The following is a 12,198-nucleotide window of genomic DNA, read 5'->3' as shown; positions in this document are numbered from 1 at the left end:
AGCTCACAGTCGTCTGCGCCGCAGTCGACCGATGATGATGATGATGATGAATATCGGCCAACTCTATCAATGTTCCGAACAAAGTACAAACATTGCCCCAAATGTGACAGATTAAGATTTAAGATTGATTGAGCATGGTGTGTACGGACTTGTCAGAGAGCGATTTCAGAAACCAATAAGGCAAACTTGCTCACCCCAACAGTCCGACTCATCGTCTGCTTGTGGACAGTCATTATAACCATCACACCAGTACCGATCACCGATGCACGAACCGCCCAAACATTGGTATTCATCCGACCAGCAGCCCACGGCTTGAAAAATGTTGATATATGAAAAAATCGATCAGCCATCTTGTACATATGGCAAAGTAACCTTACATGTAGTTTTGCCACCTGATTTAAGAGACAATAAATCATTATGATGTTTTGATGTCAATAATGATGATAAATTTAAGCCTATTTGGACTTTTTGGTAATCCTTGGACTTGGGGGATCACCCCCCCTCACAACTTCAATACAGTATGGTGTATGATAATATAATTTGCAGGGATTTATGTCCATGTGAACCTAAATTACTCCTGTGTTATTGTTATCGTTATGGCTTAATATGAAGTAATCATTATGTCATGTATTGATTTTATTGGCTAAACCCGTAATGCTTAAGTTATCCAAAAGAACGAAGAAAAAAAGAACTAACAAGAACAAGACCTATGATAGAAAGGTTTAGTTTCAAACATAAAACATTGGGTAAAATGTAAAAGGACAATTACTTATTTGCTTAATTACAAGAATAAAAAAGGTTTAACGTTAGGAAATACAAATTATTAGTACATGACATGAATGGAGAGTCGTAAAGCCGAAAAAGCTACTGTATTCATTTTGCGTTATCAAAGTTTTGCAGTGTATCTTGTGGTCTGCGAAAATCTGCCAACTACAATTAATCGTATTTTTCAGCGCGTTTGGGCAGCTAAAAATGATTATTACCCGCAGCAATAAGTTTTGCATTCTAGAAAATCTTTAAAACTGATATTGTGATTGAAGCTGCAGGTGCCAATGCTAAGACGTACAAGAGGGAAACGGAGAAAACCATGACTTAATGAAATATCTTAATAGATTCATCCTTAATTTTGCACATCGCAAGATCGATCAATTTACATAATTGGGCTACAAATGAACCCCCACCCCATGTACTCGTCCATGATATTTCAACCCCAAATGTTAAAATTTGTCCCAGGCTGGTTCGAAGAAGTGTACTTACATCTTTGTCTCCATGTGGTCGAAGTCGATGCTTTAACACTAAAAATGTGCTTTTTTTTGTCTCAAACTTTTGGCCTCAAAGTTTAATTACCTAAAAGTCGATACGAAGATAGATCAAGAGAATATTCATAACTCTATCTTAGTATGTATAAGTGTTTTTTAGCCTTTCATCTTAGACTTTATTATTTATGTTACATATCATTAAGTCAAAATGGAAACGCTGAAAATATTTATTCGGACATGTTGAGCTATGTTCAAATCCAAGGACTCTATTGGTATAAGTCGGTCCAGACTTTACCCCCGCAAAAATCATTTTAATATGATGATAAACTACTTGAATATTGTAATTAGCCTACTGATGAATATTGTAATTAGCCTACTGCAGCCTGTGTGTTTGTAAAGGTGAATACGTTTTGCTGCTGTTCACCGCCCTCTGTCCCATCCACTATTTGCACTTGAATCACGCGCTAATGTCTACTGGGTAGTTTGGTGCAGTAACCATCAATTTTCAAGATGGCCGTACACGTGTGAAATTCACAACATGTACACTACAAAAAAAGACATTCTTGTTTTTTCTTGTTTTTTCTTTGTTGAAGAAAAATTATCTTCCAGAAAGAAAATTATTCTGTGTGCAAGAATAAGAACGAATAAGGAAATGTCAGTGAGGACGTAACAAATATAAACTTTTTCTTAGAATATTTTTCTCTGATCAAGTTGTTTTTTCTCACACATATCGACTAGAAACCTCGAAATAAATGTTCTTGTTGTTATGATTCTTCTATGGCACAGAATTTTTATCTAAGATATATTAAATTCAGAGAAAATATTCTAAGAAAAAGTTTATATTTGTTACGTCCTCACTGACATTTCCTTATTTCTTCTGTCCTCAAGAATAAATTTCTTACACTTTGAATGAGTTTCTTGCACTAAGAGTGAGGTTCTTGAAATAGGAATACCTTTCTGTCCTCAAGAATGAATTTCTTACATCTAGAATGAGTTTCTTCCACTAAGAGCGAGGTTCTTGAAATAGGAATACCTTTCTGACCTCAAGAATGAATTTCTTACACCTAGAATGAGTTTCTTGCACTAAGAGTGAGGTTCTTGAAATAGGAATACCTTTTTGTCCTCAAGAATGAATTTCTTACATCTACAATGAGTTTCTTCCACTGAGAGCGAGATTCTTAAAATAGGAATACCTTTCTGACCTCAAGAATGAATTTCTTACACCTAGAATGAGTTTCTTCCACTGAGAGTGAGGTTCTTGTAATAGGAATACCTTTCTGTCCTCAAGAATGAATTTCTTACACCTAGAATGAGTTTCTTGCACTAAGAGTGAGGTTCTTGTTGTAGGAATACCTTTCTGTCCTCAAGAATAAATTCCTTAAACCTAGAAATAGTTTCTTGAACTAAGATGGGGGTCTTGAATCAAGAATACCATTTAATAAATCAATGATAATATAATGTAAACATGTTCCAATCATATTTATTATTATTGATCTAATTGTTTAATACACAGTTTTGGATTTTTCTTTCTAACGCCCATTCTTGCCAAGGATTGCAAAGATTAACCAGTTTGCAATACAATTGTTTCGATAAATGTTTCACATTTGATGCTGTGATAAAAGCACATTTTCTCTGTGCTCATACAAATAACTAATTGTCCTTCTAAAACTGTCAGTTCTGCAGTGTTGTAGCTGTCCTTCTTATAATCAATGACTTGTAATTGTTGAAAGATTTTCCAAACTTGAGACGGGGGCATCTTCTTTGGTCCAACAGGTTTCCAAGTCTAGAAAAACACACAAAAACAGATGACGATGACTGTCATTTTCCTACATCGCCCCCCTCCCTCTTATACATGCATGGGGATGGGGGCTTGTGCATTTGCTTGAAAATGTTATACTTATACTTTTTAGTACCTTGTAGGTATTACTGCACTTAACGTACATGTTCTGCAATTACTGGTTGGCATGCAACCACAAACACAACAAAGGTTTCTAAGCCTAGAAAAACACACAAAGACTTAGTGACTGTCATTTCTTATATCGCCCCCCTCCCCCGTATACATGTAGGGGGAGGGGGGGCTTGTGCATTTGCTTGAAAATGGTATACTTTAACTTTTTTAGTACCTTTTAGGTATAACTGCACTAAACGTACATGTTCTGCAATTACTGGTTGGCTGCTGTATCATGCAACCACAAACACAAAACTAAGAGTATCTACTTGGGAAATAATATTTTCATGCAAGACAGGCTATAACATACCTGGAGCATATCTGTTGATGGCGTTGGCCTGAGGAAGCATTTTGGAACTTAAAACAAGTCATCTACGTTGTGTAGTGAGTCCCAAATGATACCAAAAAGTGTCCTCATGAAACTAGCCACATCTTTCCCTATTATTGTAGGATCTAAAGCGCACATCAGGCAAATGCAGCCGGAGCCCAAACTCAACGGTCCACATTCAAATTGTCCTTACAGCAAAGGATGATGGGAGTATTAAATTAGCATAATATATTTTCTTATTACAAGAAAAACAATAATTATCTTCTTGAACTTTACAATGTTAAGAAAATAAAGGAAACCATGCAAATTCGAACTTTCATTTTACTTTCCATCTTTAGATAACACAGAAAAGCAGGAATCATCTTTCTTTAACTTTGTGGAGAAGGAATTCGAACAGAAAAACACTTGGGAATTACTTGTTTTACAGTTTCTTGATTTTCTCATTTTTCTTAACTGTATTTGGTCAAGAAAATAACTATATTTGGTCAAGAAAATCCTTACATCTTCTTACATATTACTAAGAATTGCAAGAATCATATTTCTCAGACTTCCTAAATTAAGAAAACAAGAAATGTCAAGAATGTTTTCCTAGTGAAATGAAAGTCTAAAGAAAAATTCATGTATGGCGAGAATAAAAATCTTAAGAGTAGATTCTGTAAAATACTCCATTTGACCAAACAAGAAGCAAATATTGTGTGAAGAATAAGGAAGAAAGATTGACTAGCATTTCTACAATATTCTTGCTGATAAAAAATCATACTAGAAATCCTATCTTCACATAAGAAAAACAAGAATAAAACTCTTAATGTAAGATCTAACATTCAAAGGTTTTGCGTAAGGTTCCTTGATTTTCTTGAAATTCTTTATGGAAGAAACTCTTTCTCTCAATGAGAAAAATCAAGAAAACAAGAAAAATAAGAAAAAGCATTTTTGGTAGTGTACAGGCTTTGATTTCTGTTTAAAGTACATAATACCATTTGCATGTATGACATTGTATGTTGATACACTTTCTCTTACAGTAAGACTCAATCATGATATCAATGAAAGTTATCCCACCAACATAAAGCAAAACTGCAGTCCTTCATTATCATATACCCATGGTTCTTTCAAGAATGTAAACTAATCCACACATAATCAATAATAAGCAGTACAAGCAACGTAGACTTAATGCTAAATCGATCTGATACCTCTCTGACATTCACGTCGCATCACCGTGTGCGGGAAGCGTTAGCTTCAATCAACCCGTCTTTTGCAAGTCAATAGTTTGGTTTGCTGATACAGGTAGGCACAATTCATGTTAACCCGTTAGCAACATAAAATATCATTTGTACCTCCATAAAATGTGTTTTACCTCTCCGGCAAGTTCGAAACTTTTGCCATCATCTATGACCGAGTTATGGCAGTTTTTCAACATGGTCTTGTTGCTTCAATCCGAACAGGAATTTTTATAACGCACCCTCTGTTTTTATGCGAGAAATAGCTAATGGTATACCTCGTCAACACTATCGGGCTCATTACATGTCAGTGGGGCTAAGATTGCTAACGGTGCTAGATTGGTTCGATATTTTAGAAGGGCAGTGAATAATGTCCACACGGCAATGGTTGGTCGATTTTTCGGCCTCGCAACAAAACTGTGATTTGTAGAGCATGGGCTTTATGTTGCCAAGAGTCCTTGCAAAAACCAAACTTTTAATACAGAAACCAAACTTTCAGAAACCCTATCGGGATAAGTGAAGTAACAAGTAAAGTCACAAAGAAATACTACCCGAAACGTACTACTGAAAAAGGTCAAGGTTCCACTGTGATTTAGCACCTTACATGTATAGTTAAACTGGAACCCCTGAGCCGTGGTAGTCCCGTCAGATGTAAACCTCACGAACATCTCGTTAGATGAACTGATGATGGGTCCGACTGGCAACGCACCTGTTAAGCTGGAAATCAAAAATTGATCGTTCCTGGCTCAATCAATATTAAATAGAAAATTCATTGTAAATCAATCTATGCAACATCCAGACTGCATAACTCTATAAGAACGTCGTTTTGTATTTCAAGCAATCACCTCTGCAACAGTGCAGCGCTGTTACTGTCTCCATCATAGAAGGTCAAAAAGTCATAACCATCCTCGAGGTTGAAGCTGGCGAACGTTAGACGAATTCCTTCTGGACCGGTGATCGTCCACTCACAGTTCGCATTGTTGTCGTAGTGACCTGGATAGTTCGGTGATGTCAATGTGCCTTCAGGGGGAGCAGTCAGGCTACCTCCACATCCAAGACCACTGGTTACTGATCAGTATCAAATTATTAGCATCATTTTGCTTCTTCGAAATCATGAAGCAAAGTGTAACCCATCATGTAATGCAATGACGGCCCAAGACATGCCATGCCATACAATGCATGCTTATCATTTGCGACAAAGCAGGCATGCTTCCTGTAGTCAATTACTTTACCTGTGTAGAAGAACTGAAACCCCTGAGTCGTGGCGCTCCCGTCAGATGTAAACCTCACGAACATCCGGTCATGTGTAGTGGTGATGGGGCCAACTGACAACCCACCTGTTAACCTGGGAATAAAACAAACAATTCCTTGCTCTGTTTATTTAATAAAGAAATATCAAAGTTTTGAATTGTGAAGCTAGCAATTTACACAATGAATCAATCTCTGCAAAATCGAAACTGCTCGAAGAAGCTTAGACCATCACCTCTGCAATTGTGCAGCACTGTCGCTGTCTCCATCGAAGATGGTCAAAAAGTCATAACCGTCCTCGAGGTGGAAGCTGTCAAACGTGAGAAGAACGGTGCTTCCCTCTGGCACAGTGATCGTCCACTCACAGTTCTCATCGTTGCCGTAGTGACCCGGGTAGTTCGGTGATGTCACAATACCTTCAGGTGGAGCCGCCAGTGTACCTCCACATCCAGAAACACTGCCCGATGTGCCTGTGTCTGAGGAAAGGATGAATGACATCACTTGTCTTCAATGTAGGTTGATGACTGAAATTACTACACTACGTCTTTCTCATATCTTTACTAGGGTCACCACAAATGCGTTTTGATTATTGATAAAAACCACATGACTTTTATTCTGACGTCTTTGTTTTAGATTCTGACAGTAAGGCAATGTTGAATTTACGAAGGTTAGGCATCCGGGTATAACAATATTTGAATACAATCTAATGACTACGACTGGATAAGATTCGGACATTACTTTCGGACTATCAAGTGAAATCCATCACCATTTCTTTAGCATCACTAAAATGAACTTGCAGAATTAATCAGCGCCACTACATGTAACCGCTAAAGGCAAGGTACAAGCAACATTGCAGGACTACAGCAAGTGGTTACATATCTGCCATTTACAATCATACACAGCGAAACCGAGGTCATTCTTCAGCCTGGAGACAACAAACATTCTTGGCCGAAAACCTCAGTGGTATGAACGCGGGGAGGCCATCTATTAGTATTGTATTGTATTGTATTGGTTTATTGCACAAGCATATGGCAGCCTAACGGCTGAATTGCACGCTCTTTACATAATATTACTGCAACACTTAAAACAATTAACTGTACACATCAAAGCACTAACATTACTCTATAGTATGCAACAAATTTAAAATCGCTCTAGTCGTAGTTTTGCTTACTATGAAGGTATAATGATTAAGAAAACGTATCATATAGGTTAAAAAAGTATCATATAAACGTATCATATAGGATAAAAAAAGTAGTATTAGGCTGATCGTATCTACGAACCCACCTTAAACAGGAAGGGAAGACTTCGCGCAGAATTCTTCAGTATAAGGGACCCCACTTTGCAACAAGAAGGACAATAACAGTTCCTATGGTGTTACTTTACGTTAGGAACTAATACCTACATGATTTACATTTAAGAGACAATTGTAAACCTTTTTTTTTTTCAGTTAGATGTACTGGAATTGATAAGTTCTACCAATTGATTCTATTGACGCTGAAAAAGAATGATGGATGTCATTCGAAACGTCTGGAAGTAATCTTCAAATCTTACCCTTTTGAAGAGAATGGATTGTACTCATATAAGGCCATGTTGATTTGATCATATGGAGCAGCAATTTTCGCCCTTTCAAAACAAAATAACGTTTTCGGCCATACTGTAAATCGTACAAAGTTGTAAGTTGCAAAAACATATTTTGGAGAACGAACACTATAGCCGTAGAATATCAAAGTCAATTCCAAAGTCAAAGAAGACGTGAAAGACCAAACATCAAGAATTTACTATTTAGTATGCAATACTCTATTTACATGTATTTAGTATTAATCATTCTGACGATGCCATCCATATTATAGATTCAACATTGCCTAACCAGACTTTCATATAAATTTGTTGTCGTTCAGTCAATAATAGTGGATTTAAGGGCCAAATACATGCAACGCCACCAATAATGATAGCAATATTTTCAGTGTTTAAGATATATTTTAACTGACTATCCGTTTACCATTTAACACACCTGTAGAGTTGTCGAATAAGTGCTAGGCATCTACATTTATTAGATTAGATTCATTATACATATAACATGAAGCGGATTTTAAGCAGTGTCATTTGTTTAATTTAGGATCATCAGCAGTGGCCGCACTGGACTATTACTGATACATGAGTCATGGTCATGTGACTCTAGCGGGGTTTAGGGGAAACAGATCTACAGTTCTTTCTAATTTTTTCATGCTCAATGCAAACCTACGTAAGAGATTGTTTCTATTTCTCAAGGGTTTCAAGCCCGCACTGCAGCACTAAGGCGTATTTATCGAAGTATCGCTCTAGAAAAAGCCCACTAGGACATTCGATTACTCATGTGCAGCGTAAAAGGTGAAGGCCCCTGAGAGGTAAACGAAACTCGTCTAGGTATTGTTATGCAAATCGAGACAATGACGAGACGAGAACTGTTTACAAGCTAGGAGCACTGCACATGCGTATTCAAAACTTCGAGTTGGCATATACTTCGGCAGGCGCGTCTTTGTACATGCTCTGTTTGCTTGATAGACTGTTATGATACACTGATGCACAGTATTCCAATAATACTAAACAACAGTTCGAAGACTTTAAATCTCCCTTAAATATATATTATGCAAATTTGGCCCAGTTTGTATAATCTATATTCAACTATGTTCACTGTTACATAACTTCCAAATGACACAAGTATGACATTCCAGTTATCAACCAATATGGAATTACAGTATTTTCTCATAAATCATGCAAATTAGGTCTTCATTTGCATAACGTAAATCTATCAATGTCCCTTTATTACTCTGTTACATATGTTGCATTTTGAACAGTCGTACCATTGAACGGAGTGGTTTTATAAAATGTCCCTATTAATTATGCAAATTAGATTCTGATTTGCATTATTACCATTTCATCATATCAAGTAACACTGAAGCTATCCACATAATAGAAACAAGTATACAGGTTTGGTTGTACATCCCTCTGTGGTTTGACCAGCTGTCGGGTCCCTGGGGAATATTTGACCCAGTGCTGCCCCTGTTCCACGTTCTATCTAAGGTTCCGCGCGTTCCATTTGCTGCTGGCCAAAGAATCCATGTTATATCTAAGGTTCTGCGCGTTCCATTTGCTGCTGGCCAAAGAACGGGTGTTCTTTTCAGGTTACCTGAGGTCATGTTTCAGGAAAGCATGCAAGCATTTGCAGTAAGAAGTTGCTAAACTATGCGTAAGGCTCTTGGCGCTTCGCAGAAGTTATAGAGAGAATTTTTTGCACGGGTGATTTTGGAACAGTCAATTTATGCATGGGGATGGATCTTGGCAAAGCATGTTGCTCTCGCAAATGATTCCCCTTCTACATGTAGTTAATATTTCGATTTGTACAGGTGTTATTTTGGGACAGCCCACTACTTGCATGAGGAGGATCATGGGCGAAACATGTTGTATTTGCTCCGGGGCAAATGACGGCCTTTCTAGTTTTGGATTTAACTCTGTCCAGGTGTTGCGCCCAGGTTAACTGCTGGTCCATTACTATTCCTAGCAGTTTCGCCTGCTCTACTGGTTCTATCATTGTTATTCATAGAAAGCTGTAGGGTTGGCTTGTGTTTTAGTTTATGCCGACTACCTATGACGATGGACTTTGTTTTGTACCAGTCTGTTAGCGTGAACCCAGTCACTAATAAGCTTAAGAGTCATTGCACGAGAAAACCAGGCAGAGGTGGGAAATTTACAACGTTTTTTTTTTTTAATCAGTAGATGTTCTTTTCTCCAGCAACAGTAAAACCATTCTCCAAAGTCACTGCCCAGGGCAGATAATTTCCCTTGAAAATGACTATTTTGCAAAGAGATAAAAATTCTGCATTCGTTGCTTCTGGTAACCCCCTAGTACACCCTCTTAATTTCAATGCTTCACCTTTTACTTTCGGTAGGGAAAACGAGGCAACCCATATTATACGTAAATATAAAACCTTTGTTTGTATCTTAATCAGAATTACCAGGGAAGCCATTGCAATTTTCGTAATTTTCAGCCATAAATTGTTGGATTTTTGAGGGTCTCGGAGGGGGGTCCCAGAATTCCATAACGAAAAATAGCTGGAGGGTTTTGATACATGGCTGTTCATAGTTCCACAAACCTATCACACATACAAAGTATGAGCCGATTTGGCCAAACCCCATCTTCCCACCTCTGCCTGGTTTTCTCGTACAAAAATCTTCAGTTCATACTGAAGAGTGGTCTGTATGTAAGCTAAACTAGGGCCTGCAGCTAAATGGGTAGTGTCGTCGGCATACCTGAGTACGACAGTAGGCATATCATTGGTGTATATGCAGAAAAGTAGTTGGCCTAAGCACCTTCATTGAGGAACGCCGCTCTTGCACTCTTTATGTGACGATATACTTCCATTTACAAAAACTGTCTGTGATCTATTCGTCAAGTAGCTTCTTAGCCAATATAAAGCAGATTCTACAAAACCATAGCATTTCAAGTTAGCCTGTAAGATTCCTGATTAATAACGTCAAATGCGGCACTGAAATTCAGAAGAACAGCTCCCACTAGATTACCCTTGTCAATTCCCTCCAGCCATCTACCTGCACAAGTGAACTTGATGGAGAATGATACTGTTTATATGCGTGCTGGCAGTCAGCTATTATTGGAAACAAGGTAAGTTTGAATTTGATGTTTACATATATTTTCCATCATTTTACTTATTGCTGGTAGGAGACTGATAGGACGGCTGTTGGGTCCGTTCATTGGAAGTGCTTTGTTCTTTATGAGAGGGATGGTCTTAGCCTGTTTCAACATGGTAGGATATACTCCTTGGCTATGTGAAGAATTAAAATGTGGCACAAGGGTTCCGCTATATAGTCAGCTGAGATTCTCAGTAACGTGTTGTCAATATTGTCAAATCCGGTGGATTTACTAGCTGGGAGTGAGCAGAGTAACTTGTGGACGTGACTTACGGTTACATATTGAAATGAAAAGGTACCGTCCTTGGATGCCATTATGTTATCCACGATCGGTGATGTTATGCTGGCTATATCTATGTGGCCTCGCTGCGTGAGACCCTTTACTTCGTTTAAAAAGTGTTCGTTAACATGTTCAGCTATTTCCATTGGTTTTGTCAGCATCTATCATTTCTTGCGGCTAAGTTTCAATTGTGCATTGTTTGAACATCTTTCAAGCAAACGCGTTTGCAGCAATAAACCCTCAGTATTAGAAATGAATTCAGGAATCCAGAAAACCTCACAACGTGTCGAATTCGTTTACAACCGATCTATGCCTTACTGAGTTATACTGCTAAACAAACAAAAAACAAACAACAGAACAATGTCACAAACAAATGCTACCAAGACACGTTATTGGCGAAGGTGACAAAACAAACATGCTCAATGTAATAAAATGCCTCACCTGTGTAGAAGAACTGAAACCCTTGAGCCGTGGCACTCGCATCAGATGTAAACCTCACGAACATCCGGTCATGTGTACTGGTGATGGGGTCAACTGACAACCAACCTGTCAAGCTGGGAATAAAACAAACAATTCCTGGCTCTGTTTATCTAACAAAAAAATATCGAAGCTTTGAATTCTGAAGCTAGCAACTCACGATGTATCAATCTCTGCAAAATCGAAACTGCTCAAAGGAAGTTTTTGGCTGTTTGGGCCATCACCTCCGCAACTGTGCAGCACTGTCACTGTCTCCATCGTAGATGGTCAAAAAGTCATAACCTTCCTCGAGGTGGAAGCTGTCAAACGTGAGAAGAACGGTGCTTCCCTCTGGCACAGTGATCGTCCACTCACAGTTCTCATCGTTGCCGTAGTGACCCGGGTAGTTCGGTGACGTCACAGTGCCTTCAGGTGGAGCCGTCAGTGTACCTCCACATCCGTTAGTAGGTGTGTCTGTGTTTCAGGAGATGATAAATCAAAGGACTTTGATATTATGACCGGATAATTTTACATGCCCCTTCTATATATTTTTTGGTCATGTTAACAGAAATAGCCGGAAATGTGATTGTCAAAAAAAATGGATATGTAATAAAAGGCTTTATAGTTTTCTTCCGACGCCTTTGTTGTGTAAGGACCAATCCTCACTATTTAAGGACCAACCTCACTATTTCCTTACGGTAACATTTTTATCATTGATTCCGATAATCCTTATAAAGCTTTTTAGGTTTATCATGTATTTGTGTTCATCACAGCAACTACGT

At 38.1% G+C, this 12,198-nt stretch overlaps 1 long non-coding RNA gene across 1 annotated transcript; it reads right to left on the bottom strand.

The window, feature by feature from the left end:
• Positions 1-2,670: 2,670 nt before the first annotated feature.
• Positions 2,671-4,473, bottom strand: LOC136424827 (uncharacterized). Its single transcript, XR_010753938.1, has 2 exons — positions 3,518-4,473; positions 2,671-3,042 (listed from the first exon to the last, which is right to left on the bottom strand). It is a non-coding gene; the product is annotated as an uncharacterized lncRNA (long non-coding RNA).
• Between the last annotated feature and the right edge of the window lie 7,725 nt (positions 4,474-12,198).

This window comes from Branchiostoma lanceolatum, chromosome 18 (genome assembly GCF_035083965.1).
Source record: "Branchiostoma lanceolatum isolate klBraLanc5 chromosome 18, klBraLanc5.hap2, whole genome shotgun sequence".
In the NCBI taxonomy this organism is placed as follows: domain Eukaryota; kingdom Metazoa; phylum Chordata; class Leptocardii; order Amphioxiformes; family Branchiostomatidae; genus Branchiostoma; species Branchiostoma lanceolatum.
Note: the sequence above shows the minus strand (reverse complement) of the source record. Positions and strands in the feature narration are given on the sequence as shown.